Below are 15,516 nucleotides of genomic sequence, written 5' to 3'. Positions count from 1 at the left end.
TGTGAGACACAAAGGACTCACAATTGGAACATCACTTACGTGGCTCTGAACACGATCGTGTGCACATTTCCACTGCTACCAATGACGCAAGCCATACTCTATCATGGCTCAGTAGACCATAATTTTGTATGGTTATGCTATGGTTCCCATGTACGCAGATCTGCTTACTTAGGAGTTTAGATGCGGTCGCCATGGAGTGGCCAGTCCCTTGGTGAGGCATAAACAAACATCCTTAAAAGAGCAAACAGACCTGCTGTGTCCACAGGAAGGTTTCCTCAGCCAATGGTCTTCCACCAACGTCTGTTATGTGCGAATACCCTACATCTAACAACATACATTAATAAAAGTTTCCACAACAATTTTCCCAAGAATTGTGGGAAAAAATTACAATCTCGAAAAACTCACACTGCCTCTTACCAAATACCTTGGACTGTCTACTTTCCAAAAAGTTGTCATTTGGGGGGTATTTGTACTGTCCTGACATTTCAGGGCCTCAAGAAATGAGATTGTGTGTGATGAGGTGTGATCAAATTTTTATGATTTGCACCATAGCTTGTAGGATGTACATTGTGGGACACTTTTTTTTTTTTAAATAAGGGAATTGTCAAAAACTGTCTCTTGTTTTTACTTTTTTTGGTGAATGGGTAGGGGTACAATGTACCTGATACCCATTCACATGGGGGGTGGAATATGGGGGCCCTCTTGTTAAAGAGGGCTTCCAGATTCCGATAAGCCCCCCCCCGCAGACCCCTGGCCAGGGTTGTCGGGAAGAGGCCCTTGTCCCCATCAACATGGACACAAGGTGCTTTGGGGTGTATGGGGCACAGAGCCCCCCTGCCCAAAAGCACCTAGCCCCCCAATGTTGAGGGCATGTGGCCTGGTTTTGTTGAGGCAGGAGGGCGCTTGCTCGCCCCCCCAATCCTCACCTGCCAGGTCGCATGCTCGGATAAGGGTCTAGTATGGATTTGGGGGGACCCCACGCCAATATTTTTTTAAATTTAGGTGTGGAGTTCCCCTTAAAATCCATGCCAGACCCATTCTACACATTGTACATATGCGCCACTTTACAGGCAGACTAAGGGGACCCCCAGACACAATATTTAACCGCTTCAATACAGGGCATTTTCACCCCCTTCCTGCCCAGACCAATTTTTAGTTTTCAGCGCTGTCGCACTTTGAATGACAATTGCGTGGTCATGCAACACTGTACCCAAATTAAGTTTTTATGTTTTTTTCCCCACAAATAGAGCTTTCTTTTGGTGGTATTTGATCACCTCTGCGTTTTTTTGCGCTATAAACAAAAGAAGAGCGACAATTTTGATAAAAACACAATATTTTTTACTTTTTGCTATAATATCCCATTTTTTAAAAAAAAAAACAAAAGTGTCCGATATGTCCACTGCAATGTAACAGTTATGATAAAAATCGCAGACCGCCGCCATTACTAGTAAAAAAAAATAATAAAAATGTCATAAATCTATCCCCTATTTTGTAGGCGCTATAACTTTTGCGCAAACCAATCAATATACGCTTATTGTGATTTATTTTTACCAAAATATTGTAGAAGAATAAATATTGGCCTAAACCAGGGGTCTCAAACTGGCGGCCCTCCAGCTGTTGCGAAACTACAAGTCCCATAAGGCATTGCAAGGCTGACAGTTACAAGCATGACTCCCTCAGGCAGAGGCATTATGGGATTTGTAGTTCTGCAACAGCTGGAGGGCCCCCAGTTTGAGACCCCTGGCCTAAACTGAGGAAAATATTTGTTTTGTTTTTTGAGAAAATTGGGATATTTGTTATAGCAAAAAGTAAAAAATATTGTATTTTATCCAAACTTGTTGCTCTTCTTTTGTTTATAGCGCAAAAAATAAAAACCGCAGAGGTGATCAAATACCACCAAAAGAAAGCTCTATTTGTGGGGAAAAAAAATATAAAAATTTAATTTGAGTACAGTGTTGCATGACCGCTCAATTGTCATTCAAAATGTCACAGCGCTGAAAATTAAAAATTGGCCTGGGCAGAAAGGGGGTGAAAATGCCCTGTATTGAAGTGGTTAAGCATCATTAAAATCACTGCTCCTGAAAAAAACGATTGTTTCAAAAAATTTTTTTGCATTGATACATGTCCCCTAGGGCAGTACCCGGGTCCCAATACGCTTTATGGCAATAACTTGCATATAAGCCTTTAAAATGAGGACTTTTGATTTTTCATGTTCCTGTCCCATAGAATTTAATAGGCTTCCCCTGTTCGAGGTGTTTTGGTGCAAACCTGAACCGGGGGAATGTTTGGCCCATTCCTAGTGTTGTCCATTGTAGTGGATCCGTCTCGGGTGATTTCCAGTGTGGCCGGATACTACCACTGGTAAGGGATGTGATTGCAAAGAGCGTTAGTTATTGATATCAAATTCTTGTATTGAAATATATGCGCAGAGAGGTCCAGGATTACCTGTAGTGTGGCAGCTGGTCCTTCTTGTGGAAAGTATTCGCTCCTTAACTTGGAAAAAGTGAATTTGCATTAAGACATCTCTAGGGATGACTTGAGGTAGGAAGGAGGGTTTAGGGACCCTGTGGATTCTGTCTATGGTAAGATCCTCTGATGTTAAGGAGGGAACAACCTCTTTAAACAGATCATAGCTGTGAGGGTTGTATCGACTCTGGGATGCCTATGATTTTTGGGTTATAACGATGCGAACGGTCTTCCATATCCGCCACTTTAGATTTGAGCCAGGCGATATCACTATTTTTTATCATGGGCATCCACCATTGCATTGTAAGATGTTACAGAGGCACTCTTGTTGTCTTCTAAGTGACTCACCCTATCCCTTATGATTGGAGAGATAGCATGTTTTTGAGTACAATGTCAGATACTGGCTGTCCTGTAGTTGGAAATGAGTTTAAGGGCTCTGGGTGGGTGGACTCTGTGGGGAACTGATAATTAAATGCACATACCTCCATGGTTGGTCCCAGGTGCACTTTAGAGTCCCTCCTGGGCCTCAACTTTGCCGGGCTCCTGGTACTGAGAGAAGAGGAGGAAGAGCAGCCATCCTCCTCATTACAGCCCATCGGGTCTGCAGCAGCTCCATGGCTCGTTTAGGAAGCAGCTGCTAGAGGTCCGGCAGCTTCTGCAAAAGGGCCATTTTGCTGTAGTCTTCTAGATACTGTCGGGAAGAAACCTGACAGTTTCTGCAGTGATGGAGTCATTGCGGCTGAACTCGGAGACATGGAAGGGACACTAGGGAGTGTGTGGATGCAGTGCTGAGTGCCCGTAGATGTGGTTTACTCCTGGAGGACTTCCGGAGCTATGCTCTCATGCGAACATCTTAGTAAGTAGTCGCCATGCCCCTCCAGGGTGCACACCCTAATGATCTAGGCTGCGCACACATATCAAGCCAAAAGATGAGGCTGCATACTCTAAAATAGTCAAAGCCGCAAGCAGTGACACCACAGGGTCATCTAAAAAGAGTACTACATCATCAGCATACAAGGCCGTTTCTTCAACTAAGCTGCCTACCTGGATGCCACATACTAATGAGGAGGTTCACAATGCCAAGGCAATGAGCTCCATCATCAGAGCAGGGTTACACCTTGGTGACAAGCTGCAACCCTGCCGAGTGCCTCAACCAATAGGAAACAAAATTCAGAGATCCTAACTCTCAATTTAATGGCAGCTATTGGGTGATCATAAAGTAAGCCAACCCACTTAAGAAATACCTTGCCAAATTCCATACGGACTAGAACTTCTCTCATGTACCCCTCAATCTACAGAATCAAATGCTTTCTCTAGGTCTAAAAAGACCAGAGCACATTTATCTGGACCTTCAGAGTGCAGTTCAGTGTGAGTAAAGACTCTCCTCAACTTCAAATCAGTCACTTATGTGGCATAAATCCTGTCTGGTCAGGGGACACTAAAAGGTGTAATAATTTGGAGAATCTGGTAGCTAGGATTTTTGTTAACATTTTTAGATTCATATTTAATAGAGTAAAGGCCTATAAGAGGCGCATTGCATAGGATCCTTATCTGGTTTGGCCAATAAAACTACATGGGCTTCATAAAAAGATTGGAGCAGGAAATTCGCAAAAGACTATGGAGACCGTTTGACAGTGCATTGCCACATTTGATTGTTTGCTTCAGTTGCACTACCAGGGACTGAAATGCTCCAGGAAAGCTCTTTTCATGCTGAGCTACTCAAAATTACCACAGTTGATCATTGTTGAAATGGCTTTGTGTGCCATTGAGAAGGTGATTAGCTACGCTTGATTGAGTTTACAAGTCTTTTTTTTCCATCTCAGTGATTCTGTTTTTGATAATTTATTTTTTTTCTGACATGTTGGTGTTATATCTTTCACTTGGGTGTTATAAGTTGCACTGAGTAAATACAGTAGAATGAAACAAAAAATGTCTGCCTGTCATTTCAGGCTGCAAAGCAACATGCATTTTAAAGGAGGTTGATTCTTTTCTATACCCATTGTGAGTGCATATATATATATATATATATATATATATATATATATATATATATATATATACAGTGGGGACGGAAAGTATTCAGACCCCCTTAAATTTTTCACTCTTTGTTATATTGCAGCCATTTCCTAAAATCATTTAAGTTCATTTTTTTCCTCATTAATGTACACGCAGCACCCCATACTGACAGAAAAACACAGAATTGTTGACATTTTTGCAGATTTATTAAAGAAGAAAAACTGAAATATCACATGGTCCTAAGTATTCAGACCCTTTGCCCAGTATTTAGTACAAGCACCCTTTTCATCTAATACAGTCATGAGTCTTTTTGAGAAAGATGCAACAAGTTTTTCACACCTGGATTTGGGGATCCTCTGCCATTCCTCCTTGCAGATCCTCTCCAGTTCTGTCAGGCTGGGTGGTAAACATTGGTGGACAGCCATTTTTAGATCTCTCCAGAGTCCAGAGATGCTCAATTGGGTTTAAGTCAGGGCTCTGGCTGGGCCATTCAAGAACAGTCACGGAGTTGTTGTGAAGCCACTCCTTTGTTATTTTAGCTGTGTGCTTAGGGTCGTTGTCTTGTTGGAAGGTAAACCTTCTGCCCAGTCTGAGGTCCTGAGCACTCTGGAGAAGGTTTTCGTCCAGGATATCCCTGTACTTGGCCGCATTCATCTTTCCCTCGATTGCAACCAGTCGTCCTGTCCCTGCAGCTGAAAAACACCCCCACAGCATGATGCTGCCACCACTATGCTTCACTGTTGGGACTGTATTGGACAGGTGATGAGCAGTGCCTGGTTTTCTCCACACATACCGCTTAGAATTAAGGCCAAAAAGTTCTATCTTGGTCTCAAGACCAAAGAATCTTATTTCTCACCATCTTGGAGTCCTTCAGGTGTTTTTTTTTAGCAAACTCCATGTGGGCTTTCATGTGTCTTGCACTGCGGACAGGCTTCCGTCGGGCCACTCTGCCATAAGCCCCGACTTGTGGAGGGCTGCAGTGATGGTTGACCTTCTACAACTTTCTCCCATCTCCCGACTGCATCTCTGGAGCTCAGCCACAGTGATCTTTGGATTCTTCTTTACCTCTCTCACCAAGGCTCTTCTCCCCCGATAGCTCAGTTTGGCCGGACGGCCAGCTCTAGGAAGAGTTCTGGTCATCCCAAATGTCTTCCATAGAACAGGGATATGCAATTAGCGGACCTCCAGCTGTTGCAGAACTACAATTCCCATGAGGCATAGCAAGACTCTGACAGCCACAAGCATGACACCCAGAGGCATAATGGGACTTGTAGTTTTGCAACAGCTGGATGTCCGCTAATTGCATATCCCTGGTGTAGAACCATCTCAAGGATGATCAGAAGAAATGGACAGCATCTGAGTTAAATATATGAATGTCACAGTCAAGGGTCTGAATACTTAGGGCCATGTGATATTTTAGTTTTTCTTTTTCAATAAATCTGCAAAAATGTCAACAATTCTGTGTTTTTCTGTCATTATGGGGTGCTGTGTGTACATTAAATGAGGAAAAAAAATGAACTTAAATGATTTTAGCAAATGGCTGCAATATAACAAAGAGTGAACAATTTAAGGGGGTCTGAATACTTTCCGTCCCCACTGTATATAATTTGTGTGTGTATATACAGTGGGGACGGAAAGTATTCAGACCCCCTTAAACTTTTCACTCTTTGTTATATTGCATCCATTCGCTAAAATCATTTAAGTTCATTTTTTTTCCTCATCAATGTACATACAGCACCCCATATTGACAGAAAAACACAGAATTGTTGACATTTTCTCAGATTTATTAAAAAAGAAAAACTGAAATATCACAAGTATTCAGACCCTTTGCTGTGACACTCAAATATTTAACTCAGGTGCTGTCCATTTCTTCTGATCATCCTTGAGATGGTTCTACACCTTCATTTGAGTCCAGATGTGTTTGATTATAGTGATTGGACTTCATTAGGAAAGCCACACACCTGTCTATATAAGACCTTACAGCTCACAATGCATGTCAGAGCAAATGAGAATCATGAGGTCAAAGGAACTGCCTGAAGAGCTCAGAGACAGAATTGTGGCAAGGTACAGATCTGGCCAAGGTTACAAAAACATTTCTGCTGCCCCTACGGTTCCTAAGAGCACAGTGGCCTCCATAATCCTTAAATGGAAGACGTTTGGGATGACCAGAACCCTTCCTAGAGCTGGCCATCCAGCCAAACTGAGCTATCCGGGGAGAAGAGCCTTGGTGAGAGAAGTAAAGAAGAACCCAAAGATCACTGTGGCTGAGCTCCAGAGATGCAGTCGGGAGATGGGAGAAAGTTGTAGAAAGTCAACTATCACTGCAGCCCTCCACCAGTCGGGGCTTTATGGCAGAGTGGCCCGAAGGAAGCCGCTCCTCAGTGCAAAACACATGAAAGCCCACATGAAGTTTGCTAAAAAAAACACCTGAAGGACTCCAAGATGGTGAGAAATAAGATTCTCTGGTCTGATGAGACCAAGATAGAACTTTTTGGCCTTAATTCTAAGTGGTATGTGTGGAGAAAACCAGGCACTGCTCATCACCTGTCCAATACAGTCCCAACAGTGAAGCATGGTGGTGGCAGCATCATGCTGTGGGGTGTTTTTCAGCTGCAGGGACAGGACGACTGGTTGCAATCGAGGGAAAGATGAATACGGCCAAGTACAGGGATATCCTGGACGAAAACCTTTTCCAGAGTGCTCAGAACCTCAGACTGGGCCAAAGGTTTACCTTCCAACAAGACAATGACCCTAAGCACACAGCTAAAATAACGAAGGAGTGGCTTCACAGCAACTCTGTGACTGTTCTTGAATGGCCCACCCAGAACCCTGACTTAAACCCAATTGTGCATCTCTGGAGAGACCTAAAAATGGCTGTCCACTAACGTTTACCATCCAGCCTGACAGCACTGGAGAGGATCTGCAAGGAGGAATGGCAGAGGATCCCCAAATCCAGGTGTAAAAAACGTTGTTGCATCTTTCCAAAAAAGACTCATGGCTGTATTAGATCAAAAGGGTGCTTGTACTAAATAGTGAGCAAAGGGTCTGAATACTTATGACCATGTGATATTTCAGTTTTTCTTTTTTAATAAATCTGCAAAAATGTCAACAATTCTGTATTTTTCTGTCAATATGGGGTGCTGTGTATACGTTAATGAGGAAAAAAAATGAACTCAAATGATTTTAGCAAATGGCTGCAATATAACAAAGAGTGAAAAATTTAAGGGGGTCTGAATACTTTCCGTCCCCACTGTATATTTTGTGTAGGGGGACTTTAACATTATTTTTTTAATATTATGCAGAGTTCTGAGAGGTACTGAGGAGCGCGATCACCTCCGAGAATGCCTGCATACTCTGCAGCGGTAATTCACTGCTTAATAAATGAACAACTGTGTTTCACTGGATTTTTCACCGTATAGACACTTATTTTTAATGTTTTATATAGCTATACCTGAAGTCATCTAGCAGGGCTTAATTTCCAGTTTAAGTATATTAACTTGTCAAAAGCCCCAAGCAGAACAGACTATGAAATTGCCTGTACTGACTACTATACTTCTAGGGTTATTTAGTTATACGCTTGTCAGCGATTCAGTTAACCTCACATTTTACACAATTGTCAAGAACCATGAATGAGACTGAGACAGAAGTGCAAAAAAATCACACTATTTAATAAAATGGTATAAACAGAGCAAACATAGTCAAAACATAGAAAATAGTGTGGTGTATCTCGTGGCAAATTTTGGGTGAAATGAATACAAAAAAAATTTATTAAAATATATATATATATATATATATATATATATATATATATACTGCTAACCCCAAATTAATTGATAGATATCATTAGCGCAAGTGAAACACGATTGGTAGGGAGAACTTGATGTAAAACCCTTTGTTAATGAGAGTTAATAAGTGAAATTAGAAAATATATAAATTAATCTTAATATAATATATAAGTGAGAAAAGCACCAGCCTGCCTACTTAAACAGTGATAAATTTGTCTAACTAACTCAATTAATCCGCATTGCAAGCAAAAATAAATCTGCTTAAAACAAAAACAGCAATTTTATGCACATGAACACCCACAACAACCAGTCCTCAGGAATGTGATCGTGATAAATTGCCTTGTATGTGAACGCAATCGTCCAGAGAATGACCAAAAGAAAAAATACGTAGTGTCACATATACATGAAAATAAAAAGTCCAAATCAGGATGAATCTTCTATAGATCTTCCAATCCTGGAATTAATGGAAACCCCTTCACCGACTATACCATCACCCAAATGTGCTCAATATAAGGGTGGCAGCTTACCAGATGATGTTGACCTAATTACTGTAAAAAAGGTCAAATGGGCATTAGCAAGATTTTGCTTCCTGCAAATATGGAGACTGTAGACTGGATAATCCCCTCACTCCAACAGGGATCAGGGACGGGATATGGAAAAGAGCGAGGAAAACCAAATAGTGTAATCCCATTTATTAAAAGTAATACTTTACAAACAGAAAGCCAAATGGCTACTTACATTGTTGGTGCCATCGCCCGTCACTGAGGCTGAAAGCATAGCCAAAGGATGGATGGATGTCCCGCAATGAGAACTGGCGTGCGTTCCACCTACGACGGAGGGCAACCACAGGGACCGGATGTGATGTTGTAACGTGACCAAGTACCGCCTCGACGTACATTTAGTTTAACACGTCATCAGGAAGCGTACTTGGTCACTGGATGGTTGTGCTTAAATAGTGTTGTTTTCATTAGTACGAAAGGGGATCAATGAAATAATTAACAGCCTCGGTGCCGGTGATGAGCAGACAAAAAAAGGCTTATATTACTTATACCATTAGGTACAATATAAAATGAATGTACAACAAGTTTGATAATACTAAAATTAAAAACGGCTTTGCCAACTAGATTTAGATATTACCCATTATACAAATATGTTAATAAGAATATATATGCGTTATTCCAAACAATTCCTGCAAATATTATATAAGCCATGAATAATTTGGAAATTTGGTTGTTTATTTTTGTTAGATAGTTTCCCTTTCCCATTGGTGTAATACTATATTAGCTACACTAGGTGCATAACATGCTCCCATCGCAACCCCTTTGATTTGGTTAAAGGACCGGTTTAATGCCCAGAAATATTTGTTCCCCATAGCTTGTTGGAGTCCCTCCACAAGGAAATTGATTTGGGGCTTTTTAAGTTTGGATTCCTCTATAAGAGCAGTTTTCACAGCATCAATGGCATCTTGTTGCCTTATATTGGTGTAGAGTGACTCAATGTCAACAGTCACCAAAAGTGTGTTAGTTGGCACTTCAATGGTTTGAAGTGATTTAATTAGTTCCCGACTATCTTTCAGGTAAGACCTGCCCTTGACGGCTAAAGGCTAGAAAAAAATGTTGAGATATTCCCCTACCCGAAAGTAGAGGGAACCAATCCCACTAATGATGGGCCATCCTGGGGGTTGATCTCTACATTTGTGAATTTTAGGCACTATGTATAAAACCGGAATCCAAGGGGTGCGTGGGATGAGATAATTAGCTCCTTTCGTATCTAATATTCCAGTGTGGATGCCCTTGTTCACCCAAAGTGACAATTCAGCTTTTAGTTTGACTGTAGGGTCCGTTGGAAGTGGTTTATATGTAGTTGTTTCCTTTAATAATCTTTGGATCTCTGTGTTATAACTTTCCTTGGTGAGTACCATCACTCCTCCCCCTTGTCCGCTGGTCGGACTACTATTTGTTTATTGTGTTCTAGTTTTTTAATACCCTCCATTATGGCTTGGTTAGTTCTAGATTTATTAACCTGAAGTTTTTTTACCTCGTTTTGAACCATATTTTTGAATACCTCAATATGATGGTAGGTACCCTATCTAGGATTAAAGACCGAATTGTTTTTCAACCCACTGTGTTGATACATAGTATCTCCTGTCAGGAAATTGAATATAAAAAAAATTTTGCTTCTCAATGGAATACTTTTCCACCACGTGTAGAAGATACTATGTTTCAACACAGTGGGTTGAAATTAATAAATAATAAATGGGATTACGCTATTTGGTTTTCCTCGCTCTTTTCCATATCCCGTCCCTGATCCCCGTTGGAGTGAGGGGATTATCCAGTCTACAGTCTCCATATTTGCAGCAAGCAAAATCTTGCTAATGCCCATTTGACCTTTTTTTCAGTAATTGGGTCAACATCATCTGGTAAGCTGCCACCCTTATATTGAGCACATTTGGGTGATGGTATAGTCGGTGAAGGGGTTTCTATCAATTCCAGGATTGGAAGATCTATAGAAGATTCATCCTGATTTTGACTTTTTATTTATCATGTATATGTGACCCTACGTATTTTTTCTTTGGTCATTCTCAGGACGATTGCGTTCACATACAAGGCAATTTATCACAATCACATTCCTGAGGACTGGTTGTTGTGGGTGTTCATGTGCACAAAATTGCTGTTTTTGTTTTGAGCAGATTTATTTTTGCTTGCAATGCGGATTAATTGAGTTAGACTAATTGGTCACTGTTTAAGTAGGCAGGCTGGTGCTTTTCTCACTTGTATATTATATTAAGATTAATTTATATATTTTCTAATTTCACTTATTAACTCTCATTAACAGAAGGTTTCACATCAAGCGCCCCCTACCAATCTTGTAGTCAAAACATAGCCAGAGTTTGGTAACCAGGAGTGGTAGTCAGAACAAGCCAGAGAAACAGGGGTCCAAAGATCAGTGTAGTCTGGTGCAGCAAACAGGATCAGGAACCAGAAGGGAAGTCAGCCAAGCAAAGTCTATCACAGGAAAACACAGCTGAGAGAGTCTGGATATGTTGACCAAGGCAAAGGCACGGACGATCTGATTCAGGGAGTTTATATAACCAGCAGTTCTAGCTGTAGCGAGTAGGAAATGAAGACCAGGTGAGTCACTGTGGAATGAAGAGTCTTTGGCAATTAACTGACAGCTCAGCATAGAGCTCTGAGAAGGAAGGGCTGAGCCCAGCCCTGACAGTACACCCTTCTCAACGACCCCTCCCCCTTGGAGAACCACCAGGTTTGAGGGAAAACATCTATGGAAGGCACGGAGGACAGGAACATGTACATCCGAGGATGAGACCCATGAGCTTTCCCTCAGACCGTAACCCTTCCAATGAACGAGGTACTGTATGCACCCACAGAAGCTACAGGAATCAATGATAGATTGTATCTCATATTCCTCATGGTTCTCAACCTGAACTGGGTGAGGACGTGGTACCAAAGTGGTGAAACAGTTGCATACCAAAGGTTTTAATAAGGAGACATGAAATACTTTGATATTTGAAATGCACATACTAGAAGAAAGGTCTAAAGCGTAAGCCACTGGGTTGATCCCACAGAGAATACGGAAAGGCCCAATAAACCGTGGTGCATTTTTAATGAGGGAACACTGAGTTGGAGGTTGCAAGATGACAGCCAGACCCTGTCCCCAACTTGGTAGGAAGGTACAGGTAAGCGACTGTGGTCGGAATGGAGTCTGTACCTATCATTGGCACGTCACAAGGACTCTTGAACCTGTACCCAAGTGAAGCAATAACCACAGAGATGCTCCTCCAATGCAGGATTGCTCTGAGGAACAAATGAGTCAGGCAACATGGATGGTTGGAAACCATAATTCTCCATAAATGGAGACAATCGGGAAGCAGTATTGACAGCACTATTGTGAGCAAACTGCGCTCAAGGTAAGAGGTCTGACCAGTTGTTATGGTGGTCAGAAATGTAGCAACGTAAAAACTGTTCCAAGGACTGGTTGGTTAATTCTGCGGCCCCATTGGACTGCGGGTGATACACAGAGGAGAAGGAAAGCTGAATTCCCAACTGTGCACAAAAGGCTCGCCAGAACCTGGACACAAACTGGCTACCCCTGTCCGAGACGATCACCTTGGGTATCCCATGTAAGCGAAAGATCTCCCGAGCAAAAATGGAAGCCAGTTCTTTAGATGTAGGCAACTTCTTAAGTGGAATACAATGAGACATTTTCGAGAACCGGTCAACCACCATAAGGATAACTGTGTTGCCCTGAGAGTTGGGTAACTCCACAATGAAATCCATAGACAGGTGGGTCCAAGGCCTCTCTCCATTGGGTATGGGCTGTAGGAGACCCACTGGAAGGTGTTGTTGTGTCTTACTCTGAGCACACATGGAACAAGCAGCTACAGAGACGACTACATTAGCATGTAGGCTAGGCCACCAGAATTGTTGGGAAATGGCCCAAAAGAGTTGACGCTTCCCTGGGTGGCCAGCAGCCTTGGGAGAATGGTAAGTCTGGAGCACGACAGTACAGAGACTCTCAGGGACAATGCAGCGGTCATAAGGTTTCTCAGAAGAATGGATCTGAGCAGCAAGAATTTTGTCCCCCAAGGAGAACTGAGACTGGTGCGAACCGTAGCCAGAATACGATTGGCAGGAATCACAGGAACCAACTCCATCTTGGAAGTGTAGGAAAACTGTTGCAACAAAGCATCAGCCCTTACATTCTTAGAACCGGGTAAGAATGAGACTATGTAATTGGAACTTGGCAAGAAAAGAGCCCATCGCGCCCTTCTGGGAGCGAGGCGTTTAGCCTCAGACATGAATGTGAGATTCCTATGGTCAGTCAGAATAGGAACCGGCACAGTGGTACCTTCGAGGAGATTCCTCCATTCTTTAAGGGCTAAAATGATCACTAATAACTCTCTCTGTCCCCAATCTCATAATTGCATTCCGCAAGAGATAAGATAATTTCTTGGAAAAGTAGCCACAAGGATGCATAGCGCTCTCAGAGGTAGGACATTGAGACAGGGCACCAACTTCAGTCTCAGATGCATCAACCTCAAGGATGAAAGGTACCGTAGGATCAGGATGTACCAACACAGGAGCAGAAGCAAAGGCAGCCTTGAGACTCTCAAAAACATTAATGGAATCTGGAGACCAGTTCTGTGGGTTACCGTCCTTTCTGGTCATATCAGTCAGGGGTCTGACCAGAGACAAGAAGTTACGAATAAACTTCCGATAATTGGCAAAGCCAAGAAAACGCTGTAATGGTCGTAAACCCATGGGTCGGGGCCACTGTAGTACTGCCAAAAGTTTCTCTGGGTACATCTAAAACAAGCAGTGGAAATGACATAATCCAGGAATTTAACCTGTTCACAATGAAACTCGCACTTCTCCAATTTGCAATACAGGTTATCTCTCAACTCCCATGTGTATGTTTTTTCTATATGGTGTTATATGTATTAAGCGCAGTTTTTCATTCGTCGCCCTCCTTGATCCTCACGAGATTGTATGCTCCTCGCAAATCCAAGCTTCGTAAAAAACATTGCACCCTTGAGGCGGTCAATTTACTCCGTAATCAAAGGAATCGGATACGCCTTTTTTAATCGTGAAGTGATTAAGACCCCTATAATCACTTCTTTTTCACAAAGAAGAAACCAGCACCAGCAGGAGACGAGGATTTACAGATGAATCCTCGAGAAAGTGTGTCGGCCACATACTCCTCCCATAGCTTTGTCCTCTCAGACACACAAAGGGTAGACCCAACCATAAGGGGGTATGGCACCAGTTTGAAGGTCAATTGCACAATCATACGACCAGTGCAGAGGCAAACTACCGGCTTGACCGCTGTCAATGACAGCGCAAAATTTACGGTACTCCTCCGGCAGGGCGGAGAGTGAAGGGGTGCACAAGACCTTAGCCACTTTCAAAAAACATGTCTCCCTGTATTGTGGCGACCAGGAAAGCACCTCAGCACAAAGCCAATCAAAAGAAGGGATGTGCCTGTGTAACCAAGGATAACCAATAACCCTAAGGCCATGGTCAACAGAACAGTCTCATGAGTCACATGGCAGGTTGTAGAGGTCTCCCATCAATAGCCGCAAGTGGAATGACACGAAGCTGCAGTGGAATCGAGTGCTTAGACACAAAGGCACATCTATGAACAGGCCTGCAGCCCCAGAGTTGGTTAGAGCCTGTATCTCAATGGACGACTCAGACCAAGAAAGGGTAACCAGAACCCCAGGGGCTTATCTTTCTGGATAACTGTGGACGTAACAACGCCACCTAAGGACTGTCCCCTACAGGACCTCAGGTGCAAGCGTTTCCCGGACGGGTAGGACAAGACTTCAAAAAGTGACCTGCCTGGCCACAATAAAGGCACAATCTCTACTTCCACCTAAAGGCCCTCCCATCCGCCGAGAGACGTGTGAAGCCCAACTGCATGGGTTCTACCTCACTGGCAGACTCAGTACCAGGAGGTATGGAAGGCAAGGGTGGGACTACAAAGCTCACAGCCAAATGTACAGGAGGCTTCTGCAAGCGCTCCTTAAAGGAAGGTCTCTCTCTGCGTCTGGGGTCAATAAGAATGGCAAACGTGATCAACTTCTCCAGCTCAGTGGGTATGTCTCGGGCTGCTTTCTCATCTTTGATGTTATCCAAGAGACCATGAGAAAAAGCAGCCATGAGGGCTTCATTGTTCCAAGCAAACACTGCTGCCAGAGTACGGAAGTCAATGGCGTAATCAGCAACATTTCTCGTACCCTGTTTGATGGACATGGGGCTTTTGGCATCAGAAGTGGAGCGTGCGGAAACGTCAAATATCCTTTTAAAGGAAGCCACAAACTCTGGGTAACTCAGGATGACAGGTTTTTGCGTCTCCCATAGAGGGTTTGCCTGGGCCAAGGCTCTCTCAGAAAACAGAGATATCACAAAGCCCACTTTGCTTCTCTCCGTGGGAAATGCCTGGGGCAGCATCTCAAATTATTTCTCAACCTGGTTGAGACACCCTCTGCATTGAACTGGATCGCCCCCGAATTGCTGGGGAAGCACCTCTTATAGAGGTAATAATCGAGGCGGGTGCCTGCACAGAGACTGAAGCAGCAGCAGGGATGGCCTGCAACACAGGTTGTACCAGAGCAGCCACAGTGGGAGATTCCAGGTGAGCAGAGCGATTCAGGAGTGTCTGTAACGCTATGGCAAACTAATCCATGCGGTGATCCTGCTCATCCGATCTGGAAAAATATTACCAA

The sequence above is a fragment of the Aquarana catesbeiana genome, linkage group LG01, assembly GCF_042186555.1.
Source record: "Aquarana catesbeiana isolate 2022-GZ linkage group LG01, ASM4218655v1, whole genome shotgun sequence".
NCBI lineage: Eukaryota > Metazoa > Chordata > Amphibia > Anura > Ranidae > Aquarana > Aquarana catesbeiana.
Note: the sequence above shows the minus strand (reverse complement) of the source record.